Source organism: Dipodomys merriami, unplaced genomic scaffold, assembly GCF_024711535.1.
Source record: "Dipodomys merriami isolate MVZ:Mamm:240054 unplaced genomic scaffold, mDipMer1.0.p SCAF_34, whole genome shotgun sequence".
Classification (NCBI taxonomy): domain Eukaryota; kingdom Metazoa; phylum Chordata; class Mammalia; order Rodentia; family Heteromyidae; genus Dipodomys; species Dipodomys merriami.
The window spans coordinates 6112443-6125994 of NW_027204937.1; the positions used below are offsets into that span (position 1 = coordinate 6112443).

The 13552-nt window shown below is 40.4% G+C and overlaps 1 protein-coding gene and 1 long non-coding RNA gene across 6 annotated transcripts in view; one reads left to right on the forward strand and one right to left on the reverse strand.

Annotated features, from left to right (window-relative positions):
• Nfia (nuclear factor I A) overlaps nt 1-13552 on the forward strand; it is a 379923-nt gene that overhangs the window by 51687 nt on the left and 314684 nt on the right. The gene's annotated exons all lie outside the window — the stretch shown is intronic.
• LOC138803237 (uncharacterized) lies at nt 3324-8011 on the reverse strand. Its single transcript, XR_011364920.1, has 3 exons — nt 7914-8011; nt 4056-4231; nt 3324-3617 (listed from the first exon to the last, which is right to left on the reverse strand). It is a non-coding gene; the product is annotated as an uncharacterized lncRNA (long non-coding RNA).

A 13552-nucleotide genomic window follows, 5' to 3' on the forward strand; every position in this document is an offset into this window, starting at 1 on the left:
ACCAAAAAAAAATGCTCTGGAAACTATAGGGTGCTTTAAAGAAGAGACAGAGGAGATGGGGGGAGAGTGTCTACAGAAAATCCTTTATCTCTTTGCTTCTCAATTTCTTTTCTTAGGAAAATCAGATTATTTAAATCCCGTTATGCACTGCTTTCCTCTGTTCCGATTAAGCCTCTGTATTCCATTACCTCCAGTAAATCAGAAAAAGGTGGTGAGTCAGGATGGTGAGGGAGGTGGGGTCTGCTGTTTTTTCTTGTCCTTTTTCTCCTCTTAAGACTTTAAATTCTTTTTTTTTTTTTTTTTTTTGGTCCGGTCTTGGGGCCTGAACTCTGGGCCTGAGTGCTGTCCCTCAGCTCTTCAGCTCAAGGCTAGCGCTCTACCTCTTGAGCCACAGCGCCACTTCCGGCTTTTTTTCTTTTTGCTTATGTGGTGCTGAGGAATGGAACCCAGGGCCTCATGCATGCAAGGCAAGCGCTCTACCACTGAGCCACCTTCCCAGCCCCAGACTTTAAATTCTTGATTGCAGGTTCCACGAAGCTTCTTATTATTTGAACCCATATAAAATGTGACTCAGTATCTTAATTAGGATTACTTGTTAATTGGTAATATATAGATTGATAATCCTGCATTTGACAGAGACTAGCTCAAATCACTGACGTGGAATTGCCTATTAGGATTTTTTTTTAAAGATACATTGCTGGAAACCAATGGTTCATGCCCGGCTACTAAGGAGACTGAGATCTGAGGATTCCAGTTTGAAGCCAGCCTAGGCAGGAAAGTCTAGAAGACTTTTATTCCCCATTAACCAGCAAAAAGCCAGATGAGGAGTTATGGCTCAAGTGGTAGAGTCTTGCCTTGAGCAAACAAGTGAAGGGGCAAGGTCTAAGCCTTCTGTTCAAGCCCCAATAGTGGCACCAAAAAGAAAAGAAAAGAAAATATTTGCAGCATGTGCTTACACGTGTGTGTGTGTGTGTGTGTGTGTGTGTGTGTGTGTGTGTGTGTGTGTGTGTGTGTGTGTGTGTGTGTGTGTATCCATTGCAAAGCTTCACATCTGGATGGGGAAAAAAATAGTAAAAAGTAAGATGAATAATAATGGAAAAGAGTAAAAAGGACATCATCAAGACAACTGTTTTTCATTTTTAAAACTGCTCAAAGGTCTATACCTATTATTTGTGATTAGGATCATAATCTTAAGAACTGAGTAGCAAAATATGATAGTCCTTCATGTTTACGTACTCCTTTCAGTTAGGAAGGAAACCTGTTACTTCTTCAGTGGACTTTAACCGCATTGTAGGACTTTCAGCTTCTAAGAGATAAGGTAGTCCAATGCCCTCAGTTGGTTCTTGAGAGAACTCTGAGGCTTGGGTAGCCCAGACTAGGAATTTTGTGAGGTAACACCTTGAGTCACCTTTGAGTCAGGACTATGGCAAGCCTTCTGGCGCTTAGATGTCTCCTATTTCTTCCTGTTACTTGTTTAATATTCTTAGAAGTAAAACAGTACCCATTTGGAAACGAGAGCTTTCCAAAATATGTTCATCCTGACATTACATTTGTTAATGACACTTACCCAGCTTTATTAACTAGAAATCTAAATTTCATAGTAGCAAGACAAGTAATGTCTATGCCATTTGGGGCTTGAAATATCTGTAAATCACATATTTTAAATCTTAAAAAATGTAAACATAATCTCTTTCCTTCATGTTTTAAAAAATGGTAACAACTATTGAAAAAAAAATCTTTCGCTGTCATTTACATCCAGGTGGTTTAAAATATGTGCTGCTTATTGAAAGAATTGTTCAGCTTAAACTCAGGAGATACATTACAGCATGTAATATGCCTGCCTTTGCCCATGCATTCTTTTTTGGAAACCTGATCTTACTTAGGTCTGTTTTTCACAGATAGGCTAGGTTAAGTTATGTTAAACATCTTGAATTGAGACTTGATTCACCATGCTGCAGCCTGGCTTTCTTTCTTGATTAGCTTTAATCAAACTCTCTGCATTCCATGACCTTAATAAAGCTATTTTTCCTGACAACTGAAGACTGTCTTAACAAGCACAACTCATCTGTGCTGAAACGAAGGCCGAGTTAAGATGAGGGTTAGCTCCTCATTAAAGTCCACAGCATGGAGTGTAAGAGGAAATGATGAAATGGTGCCCCCTGAAACATCTCTGCTTTAAATTTAATTAGACAAATTATACACAACTAGTAGATGCCCTGGGAAGGCAATCAACATTAGGGCTAATAAAAAGCCTGAATAGTATAAAAGGGCTGTTTCTGTGTGTGTGTGTGTGTGTGTGTGTGTGTGTGTGTGTGTGTGTGTGTGTGTGTGAGTGAGTGTGTGTGTGTGTGTGTGTGAGACAGAGAGAGAGAGAGAGAGAGAGAGAGAAGGAGACAGAGAGAGGGGTGCTAACACTTATAAGGGGTGAATTAACACCAACTACAAAACAAAACTGGGAGAATGTCAATATTGATTTAGAAATTAATTATATGTTACTCTTTTCAGTATAAAAATTACAGGTTTACTTAATTCTTTCAAAGGTTAGCAAGTTAACACATGTGCACAAAGTATCCGATGCATGCATAAATGCTTTGAGATAATTAGAATCTCATTTTAGAGTACAAATTCTAGTATGTCCCTTAATATGTGTTTTTTAATACATGTGACTTGACCTCTGTGAATTCCGATTTCATCCTCTATAAAGTAATAGAAATAATACTTCATGTGAAAACAATTGTTGAACATCAAATGAAACTGTAAGAGTAGGATGCTTCTAAAGATGCCCTGTAGCCCATAAAATAGGTGCTGTGTGCTTAAAGGAACTTCTGTTTCATCCAGAGTGGGTTATTTCATGATGCTGGGATTGGACCCAAGTCCTTGAACATATTTGACAAGTGAACTCCTGCAGAAATACCCTCTCCTGGACCCAAGGGTGGTTTTAAATGAACTGTCTTATAAATATGAGTTGAATTCTGGAGGTAAATACTGTACCATATCTTATAGAGGACTGAACTGATAGCTTATGGGTAAAAAAGGGCAAATCAGACATAATGAGTAAATGATTTGGAGCCTAGAACATCTGAAGTGAGAGAGGTTTCAGTTGGGTTGTGTACAAACCTTCTGGTATACTTTATTTTCTCATTTACTATTGACAGCAACTCTGCAAGGTAGGTACTGTTGACCCACTTTTACAGACAAAGAAACAGAAATCCAAAGTCCAAGTGAATTGTAACGTAGAAGAGTCAGGTACAGAAACTCAAGGTTTTATCTGACTTTTGAGTGGTAGTTGGATAGAAAAGTCATGCAGATACATTTCTAAGCTTTTAAAATTACATTTTTTTAATGTTAAATTACTGGGATGCTCAGTCTTCCTTCCCACTAGGTCTTTTCAGTTCTAAATAAAATGTGTTACGTTACTTTTTACCCTCATTCCACTGTTTGAAGATCCCTTGGCTTCAGCTGTCCACTTAGGGTCACCCTAATGGGTGATGCTCATGGCAGGACATTAGTATTTGTTAAAGCTCCCGAAGATTGCAGGTGTCTGACCGTGGCTTCAATCCTCTACTTAAGAAGTGCTTCTTGTAGGCATAGGCATTTCAGTTGCCTTCAGCTGCAAGCTGATTTGGAGGAAGAAATGTAGAATCTTTTTCAGTCATGATCGATGTTATTTGTACATTAAACACTCTGTAATCTTACTGGGAGCTCCCTTCCTTTCCCTTTCCTCCCCTTCCCTTCCCTCCTTTCCCCTCTTCATCTCTGCTCAAGGATACTAAATTAGACCAAGCACAAAGTAACGGTGGCAACTTTCTTCTCCAGGAGGTAAAGAATAGGAACAGGAGGTCTTCCTCCCCTTCAGAGGTGCAAAGAGCAGCTGTGGACTGACAAATTTGTGGTTAAGTTCTGGCTGTCTTACTCACTAATAAAGAATTAGTCATTCTAAACTCTCTGAGCCCTGGTTTCATAATCTGCGAAACAGAAACAATTCTGAACTCATTTGATGACTCAAAGGATAAAACAAAGGGAAGAAAGCAGGCAGAATATAGCCCAGAACCCACCAGTGGAGCTCAGTCCTTGGAGAACTGAGACTTGTGTGTAGAACCTGGTCAGCTCTGGTCTGCATGGGTTCAGTGCGGAGCTGGTGGCAGGCCTGCCATTGACTTTCTTTTTCAACAGGATACCATTCAGAGGTCTTCTTTCATCTCAAAGGTTTCTGGGTATGTTATTTTACAGACTAGCAAATAAAAAAAGAAGTTGGGGGTAACTTCCCTGAAAGCTTGTCTGGGGATTTATGATGGTACCAGCATTCTCTGTGTGATTTCACAACGCTCTTACTCAGTCTGAGTGAGCCCTAGATTTCTGCTATTGATTGGATACAGTCATTGGGAAGTGATCTTGTCTTTCCTCCTGCCTCCAGGCACAGATACATCTAAATTACCCCTAGAACAGAAGTATTCCGATTCTTCTTTAAATAACAATGTCAGGAGCTTAACTTCTAAGAACTTCAGTCTTATTTCTAATGTTGATGAGCATCAAGTTATACATATTTTTACTCCTATCGTCTATGGAGGTATAAAATTGTTTTCTATACTTAGGAATTTTTTTAACCTATCTGCTAATGGGTTGGATTAGATAGCAGGATGTTTTAGAAACTCAGTAGAATAACTTTTCCTGCAGATTCATCACCTATTAGAAGTCCAGACACTTGGCTCCATCAAGCTCCAATGATACCCACTAAATAGAAATATCCAAGGTACCACTCACTCCCTAAACTCTGAATCCTTATATGACCCCGAGACAGTGAGGCAGTGGAGCTGTGAGGCTGAGATAAGTCCTGAAAATTGGCCAGTGTGTACTTTTGAAAAACATAACTCCCTTCTTTACACTTTTCTGTAGCCCTGCCCTGGAGGGTGTACAGCTTGTTACCTACTGATAGCTAAATAAATGCAATCAACCTTCCTTACTACTGCCTACAGAAAAAAGCTAAATTATTTACTGGCCTCTAGGATGGGTAAATATCTGGCTGATCTTTGGGGGTGTGGGTATGTGGGGCGGGGCAGTAGGAGAAAGCTAATGTTCTTTATAGAAATTTATGTTGGAAAATGCACAGTGTTCAGTCCAGAATAAGAAATAAAGCAATTTATAGCAGATCTGTATTGTTCTATGACTAATTACAAGAAGCCACTTGGTTTTTCATTATTTTATAATGTGTAAGTTTTGCCCCCAGTAACTTATATATTTTCTGTAGGGGGAAAAACACTACTTTTAAAAATAGCCTGGAATATGGAGATTCTTGTTTTACTCTTTTAGAATGTAGCATGGGAAAACTCTAAGTCTGTTACCTCTGGGCCTTCTGGCACAGTTGGGGATGGAATTGGTAGGGTGGAAATGGGATGAAAATCCCTACTTTCTGTTAAAACGCAGGCAGGCTAGACACAGAACACCCTGCATTTAGAATTAGAAACCTCATTCTACAAAAGCAGAATGGAGGAACTCTAATTCGACGGCAGTTCATGTGAAACAACTCCAGTGTATGTTGACCACAAGATTAATAGGGGCTAGCAGTGTGACATTGCCATTTAAAAAGCTAATGGTGTGTTAGGCTGTGGTCTGACCACAGCTGGAATTTTTTTTGCCCAGTTTTGGGTATAAATGCTAAAAGGAATGCCCACAAGAAGGAGATCCGGATACTCTTGGATTAAGTCAGTCATATCCTGTGAAGGGCAGTTGGAGAAAGCCTGGCTGTGGAGTCGGGGCTGAGGGTCCTCAAAACAATCTCAGAAGCAAGTGAAGTAGTTAGGCGTCATGTGAGACCTAGTGGATAGTCTTTGATGCTCTAGAAGGAGTTGCTTTCCTCTGGAGTCTCACAACCTCGTTCAACATGAAAAAAGTGGAAATTAAAAAAAAAAAAAACTCACGAGTTAAGTTTCCCTTGCACTCACTGCCTGACTTGTATTTCTAGTATATCTGCTCAACTTCTGGTGGTTGAAATGAGTGCCTGTTACCATCTTTATATGATCTTCAAACTGGGAGTTGGCTTATCTTTGGTTCTTTTCTCTTCTTGGGGAAATACAATTGCACATTTAAACTCTCTCTCTCTCTCTCTCTCTCTCTCTCTCTCTCTCTCTCTCTCTCTCTCTCTCTCTCTCTCTCTCTCTCTCTTTCTCTCTCCCTCCCTCCCTCCCCCATTTATCTACGTATCTGTCATATACTTACCTATTTATTATCTATCCATCTGTCTATCTATCTATCTATCTATCTATCTATCTATCTATCTATCTATCTATCTATCTATCTATCTGTTTATTTCTATTATCTACTTAGCTATTACCTTGAACTTGGAACCTTGCTGCCTAATTGCTGGGATTATGGGCAAATACCACCATACCTAGCAACAGTTGGTTTAAAGTCTATATGCTCCTGGTCTTGGGTTTATCTTCCATAGCTCAATTGCTAAACTTGATAATTTTTGAAGAGTTTTAAATCCTTAGCACTGAGTACTATCAAAGGAAAAAGAATGGTTACCATTACAGCAGAGGGAAACATTTTATATCGTTTGTGCTGGCCACGGTTAAGTTTTGTGTGACTCAGCACACTGACATTCTATATGACCCTAAATCCTTCTATTTCCTGATCTACTTGCTTTGACCTGCTTCATTTCCACACCAAAATAGTTTCATTAACACAGCGATCATGCACAGGAGATAGTTGCTAACTAATGTAATTAACTGGTATGTCAAAGGCTACTCGTTTATTGCATATGCAACTGCCTTTCCTGATGGGAAGACACACTTTCTGCTGACATGGTAGGTACGCAAACATGCCAGGTTATGATCTCTGCTGGATGATGGAAGGTGTTTGTGGCAAATCCACGTATCATGGAAGAATGATGGGATATGTTACTGGGTTCCGCTCCTAAAAGGCAGCTGACTGAAGGTGGTAATAATGAAGCAGTTCAAACAGTAAAAAGAAAGAAAGGTAGTTTAGTTTGGGTCCTGGTAAAGTTATTTTCCCTTCCTCCCTCCCTCATTCTCCTTCTCTCTCTTCCCTGCCCCGTTTGTGTTTTTGGCACAGCAAAGCATAGGTTTCATCACTGCAAGAAATTTCTGTCTAAGAAAGACTGTAAAAACAAAGCACTCATTCCACATCTCCTGAGCAACTAAAAAGACTGCAATTTCAAATGGGAAATTATGTTACAAAGAAGAAAAAAGTTGTTTATTATGGCTCAAAATTTTAATCACCCAAGGGCTGTAAAGTTAAAAATAGATAATTCTGCCTTCTGTTTATGGTAAACTTGGCTGAGTCCCGGCAAATTTCAAAGCTGAACATACTGTATGTTATTTTTTGCTTAATTTTAGATTCCACATTTTAAAATTATTTCTTACAAGAAGCATATTTTAGGATATAAACTTAGCCTGAAGAACAGTATTTCTTCATTGCTGCCCATATTGAAACTCCTTTGAAAATAGTAAACTATGGTTTTGGGATTTTCCTCTTCTCCAGAGTCCAAATGGGTACCTTTCTACGTCTTTACATTATGAATGAACTCAGGAAAATGAGATGATAAAGGTTATTTTCAGCTCTCTGATTCCTCTCCTTGTAATTCATGTTTTCTTAGTGGCATAGTTTGACTCAAATGTTCTTAGTACATGCTAACTTCTGCCAAAGTGTATCTAGGAGACAAGGGACATACAGTAAGGTGTGTGCCTTAGTTATTCTGGTAAAGGAGAGAAAACGCAGAGACTCACGGCACATGAACATTGCTATGCCTGTATGAGGAGGCTGGGATAAAACCTTGTTAGCTCTGGGGTAGTCAGCTTCTCATCTGGTTCCTTTATGGTGACCAGCACTTGTGGGCAGTGTCAGCCCTAGAGCAGGTAGGATCGAGTTCACCCTCTACGTCATACAACACTTACTGGTTCTTGTCCCTGAGCTCTTCCATAATGCTTGTTTCGGGTCTTTCTTCAACAGGATTTTCAGAAGAACAAACAACTTGGGGTACCTGGAGAGGGGATTTGAGATCTAGTTTATTACTCATTATGATGTCAGGGGACCAAATATGGCCCAGGGTCAATGACATGCACAGTAAGCATTACTAAACAGTAAACATTGAGTAAATATCCTTGTGCACATTTCTGAGGATCAAGATTTCTGTGATGACCTTGACAAATATATGTTTGCGATTAAGTTCACCTTAACTACCAGTTAAGAGGTACACATAGTTACACATATTTTACTGAATATTTGACACATAGCTGAACATTCCATAGATGTTATTTCTGGTGTTTCTAAGAACTTATTTTATGGATGAGAAAGGTAAGCCTCACTCGATTAGGAACTTCTAGGAAATATATCTACCTACCTCAGTTTACCAACTACTTTTGCTTCTGCCCCACCTGTCTAAGTGAGATTTTTGCTTTCCCCTGTAGCCATTAACTTTGGAATCTTTCATATGCTCATAAAGTTACATTCAACTAAGGGTTTTCAGATCTGCCTGTAGATACTTTACTTTTCAACTGCTTGTGGCATTAATAGTAAATCTAAAGAGTCAGACTTTTGCTTGTTTTGTGCAATTTCAGCACTAAGCCAAGGAGATAAATTCTCAAGGAAATTAATACTTCCCTCAAACATGGTAGCAATACGGTGCTAACAGTTTGCCAGCTAACCTGATCTCACTGACTTTTTCTCTCTGAGGTGTGTGTGTGTGTGTGTGTGTGTGTGTGTGTGTGTGTGTGTGTGTGTGTGTGTGTGTGTGTGTGTGTGTGTGTGTGTGTGTGTGCGTGTGCGTGTGCGTGCGCGTGCCAGTCCTGGGGCTTGAACTCAAGGCTGGAGTGCTGTCTCTGAGCCTCTTCACTCAAGGCTAGTGCTCTATCATTTTAGCAACAGCTCTACTTCTGGCTTTTTGGTGGTTGGAGATAAGAGTTTCATGGACTTCCCTGCCTGGGATGACTTCAAACTGCAATCCTCAGATCTTAACCTCCCGAGTAACTAAGATTACAGGCATGAACTACTGGTGCCTGGCCCTTTCTAAGTTTTTGTTCTCCTATTTTAAGCATATGCTGCATGGCATGTCTAAAGACAGAGTACCGTTAGGGGGAGGCTGTTTCTATGTTGTAGGGTATGATCAATCAGCTAAAGAAACACAATGCACTGGATGACGGTGTTCACAAATAGATTGTCCAGGTTTTATTCTCAGATATCCATTGACTCACTAAGTAAAATATATTAAGTACCTACTATGTGTGTGCCAGACATTGTTCTAGGTTCTGAACAAGCAATGGTGATCAAGCAGGACAGAATTCTCTACCTTTGAGACTTTCCTTTGGCACCCGTGGATGTGAAACATCTTCAGCAGGTGTTTAGGTGTCTCTGGAACAATGGAGTTGTACACAGAGCTGAACCTGGGGTGGTTTTGAACATAGACCTTTAGCATTAATCTCCATGCTGAAGATGATTGCTTACTCTCAGTGATCAGAGCAAGCTGAACAATGGTGGCTGGTCAGTTTTAAGCATATGCATGAAGTTCAACTCTTTCGTTAGTGAACACTATCACATTTTTTTCTTTTCTCTGTCATAGCCTGGTGTTCCTGGGCTGGTAGGGGCAGGTCACTGCTGATTTAAGTAAATGACATGGTTTAAATGTGTTTTACTTTCCGTTGCTGCTGTAATAAATAAATAAATAAATAAATGCAAGTTTATTTTTCCTATAGTTTTGGAGAGGAAAGTCTGAAAGCATCTCAGTAAGACTACAGTCTTTCAGGGCTGGTTCATTCTGGAGGCACCAGTAGGAATCTTCCTTACTATCTTCTGTGTCTTTGCTCTTCCTGCCTCCCTCTTACAGGGACCTTGATGATCACATCCTTGGGCCCACTAGGATCACCCAGGATAGTCTGGGTCAAGTACCTTAAGATACTTCACTATATTGTATCTGCTGCCAAGTCCCTTTTGTCATTTTCACAGGTTCGGAGACATACAGACATCTTGGGGAGTTATTGTTCAGCCAGTCATTCCTCATTACACCTTCCAGAATTCCGCCATTAAAATACAGATTTTGTGGAGAAGTTTCTCCCTTTCCTTGAAATTCAGCTCTGCAAAGAACACTATAGAATGTAAGCGTTGCTAACGTGTGTACGTTACACATGTGTGCCACTACCTGGAAAATGTCCTTCATAATTCCCATTGAATCCACAGGACTCAACTCAAGAAAGTCCTCCTTTAAGAAGCCTTCCTGGGTACCTCGAGGCTCCTTTGATGCTCCTCTTTGTGATTCAGAGGCACACAGTAAATGGCTTCATGATTAGGTGCATCTTTCCTGTTGTAACTGTGTAGATTTTCTTGTTGCTCAAGGTTCTCCTACATCTACCTCCAAATGTGGGAGGAAAATTTCTGTGGGCTCAAGAAAGACACCCCGTGCACAGCTTCTATGCCAGAAATTAGATTCTTCATTTGCTCACTTTGTTGTTGCTTTGGGTGCTGCTACTGGGGCTTGAACTCAGGGCCTGAGCACTGTCCTTGAGTTTTTTTCACTCAAAGCTAGCACTTTACTACTTGAGCAGCAAAACTCCACTTCTGGCTGGTTCATTGGAGGTTAAAGTCTCACATACTTTTCTTCCTAGCCTAGCTTTGAAGCCCAATCCATAGATCTCAGCCTCTGGAGTAGCCGCTGGTTCTTTCACTTTTTAAAAATAGCTTGATGCGTTTTATTTAAGTTCACGTAACTAAGTATTTGCCAGCAGAAGAAGGTGGAGTATGGTGAGGCTGGATTCAGGAAGGACTGTCACCCCATGGCCTGCCTGAGTTGTATTTGATGTTGTTAGGGCACTGACAGAGCTGTGAGTCACTGCGTTTGAGGGATATTTCTTTTCAAGTCAATATAATCTTGAAGCTCTGCACCATCTTTGTCTCAAGGTCACCACAAATCTACCTTAAACTAGGTAGATGCCAGATGTTTCGAACTGATGGAGCTCAAAGTGAATGCCCAAAAGAATGTTTAAAGTCTTCAAATTCAGTTCAGTCATAAAGAAGATATTCTGTGGCCTAGTTTTACTCCAATGGAGTCAAGTCTCTGCTACTGAGATTTTTTTTTTAAGTGAACTCATACTATGTAGAAAACTCTGATTTCTGTATGGTGGCGACTGGAAAATAACTGGCTTCTTTTACAGCATTTGGGCTGATTTTTTTTCTTCCTTTGGAAATAAGCTTTTGGCTTTCGGTGTTGCTGGAAAGCATGTCATTCTCATTTGGTCTTTTTTCTTTTTCTTTCTTTTTTTAACCTAGTGGTGCTTAATGATACCATGTGAATTCTTGTATTCCCAGCTACACTGAAGTGTGTGTCTTGAAACTTCAGTTGGATTAAGAAACTACCTTGGTGTGAGGGCTGAAATTGGTGAAATGGGAGAACACAGGGCTGCGTCTGTATATGTTGCAATTAATATTGACGAGCGGGCAGACGTCCAGCATTATCCTAGGGAGTCAACTAATGTTCACTGTACACCGAGGCAAGCGAGTCCTTCCTCTCTAGGTGTGAAGAGTTTCATTTAGTAAGCCGATTAGCAAAAGCATGGGGGTATTTGCTTGCACTCCAGTTTACATTACACACTCAACATTACACACTGAACATTAACCAGCTGCTTAAGGTGCAGCTTGTGGTGGAACAGGGGTGGTAACGGGTATCCTGAGAGGTTGCTGATCCACCTGGGTATCTTGGGGCCTAGCATCATGAGTGGTATGCTGTAGGTGTCCCTTAGTATTTGTGAAATGAATAGGAGATGGATGAATGGTCCCTGCTTACCTCATGCTCTTCTTAACTACTACCTACTTGTTAGCTGTAATGCACTATTTGGAGATTTTTTTGTTGTTGGTGATTTTGTTTTTGATTTTTGCCTTTGGATTTCTGTTTGTACTTCTGCTTCTGAAGCATCCTTCCTAACCTTTGATCTGGTTAATTTATATGGGTTCTTTATTACCTTAGTACCTTCTAGAAGACTTTTTTTTTTTTTTTTTTTAGAAGGCATTATTTAGGTGTCTACTTGAAGGCTGGTCAGTCTTTTATTTTTCCACCAGCCTTTGGCAAAAACCAAAAGTCCCTGACTAGTGGAACTGTTGGAATCTACATATTTGAGCCTTTTTTTTTTTTTTTGGTGCTAATACTGGAGCTTGAACTAAGAACCTGGGCACTGTCCCTTAGGTTTTTTGCTCAAGGCTGCTATTGTACTCCCTGAGTCATAGTTCTGTGTCTGGCTTTTTGGTGGTTAACTGGAGATAAGAGTCTCACAGACTTTCTGCCAGGGCTGGCTTCAAACTGAGATGCTCAGATCTTAGCCCTTCTGAATAGCTAGGATTACAGGTTTGAGCCCCCAGTGCTGACTTACCTGTGCCTTCTTTCCATAAGGACACAGGTCATTTCCTTCACTGTTTAGAGGTACATCACCCATACCCTACCTTATTGTACTCTTTATTTAGAAACAAAATGTGTGACCCTACAGTCACTTGAAACAGAAAGTCACTATACACTAGTCCATTTGCAAAGCAGCTGCATCAGGGCAGAGGAAGGTGACAGAGTATTGTTGTTCACTTACCTTTGGTATAACTGATACCAAAGTATCTAAATGGGCAAAAAAAGTGGGGGAAACCAAGCCACTCCCCTTTAAATTCACTTTAGGAAAATAGGGTGCATAGTAGGTCCTTAGTTAATACTGTCAATGAAAAAAGAACTGAATCAAGTTTCTGGTTTTCTTTTGGTTTGGATCTTATAATGACATTGGAGGAGGAGGAACCTCCTTTTGTCTTCATAGTCCTAGCCTGAATCTATACTGAATGCTGATTTGTCTTTTTCCTGACTGTTTTAGTGACAAAGTCCCTGGTGTCTGTGGGAATACTATTACTTTGATGCTTAGAAAAAACAGAAGTCAGAAGGACCAGCTAGTTGTAGTGGTACCAGCTAATTCCTGAGAGATATGGAGCAATTTTACTATGAAGTTATCAAAGCAATATGGAAGACAGCATGAACTAATTAAACGTGAATCAGATAGATGTGATCCAAAGCTTACGTCAGCTGTTAATGGGGCTGTGTGACTTTGGATAAGTTGCTTAACTTCAATAGGCCCTTCTGAATTCAATGAGGACAGCTAGGTTACAGGTACTCATCAGTGTCAAAGGAGGACATCTGAGTTTGACCTAAAGAACTGCCATATATCTTCAAAGAAACTGTCATTTCCTCTAGGGAGAGAATTCATCCCAGTGGAAGAAGGGAACTGAGGATCTCTTCCATAGGGAAGAATTCCAAATGATTCAGAGATGGCTAGGAGTTGATACCATGTACTAGGGCAAGACTTTAAAGCCTATGCATGCTGGGGTGAGGGTGTAGAGGAAAGAGCACTGACTGGGAATGCCATCATGCTCCCAGGGGTCAACCTCCGCTTGCTTGCCTGCTTGCTGCGCTCTGGATTCTCTGCCAAGCCCCTTTCTGTCTCTGTTCTTTGCCTTCCCCTGTGAGCCAAGCACATGGGATCAAAGGATTCTGTTGGCCCTCAGTTGTTTTTCTTCCAGGCAAGTG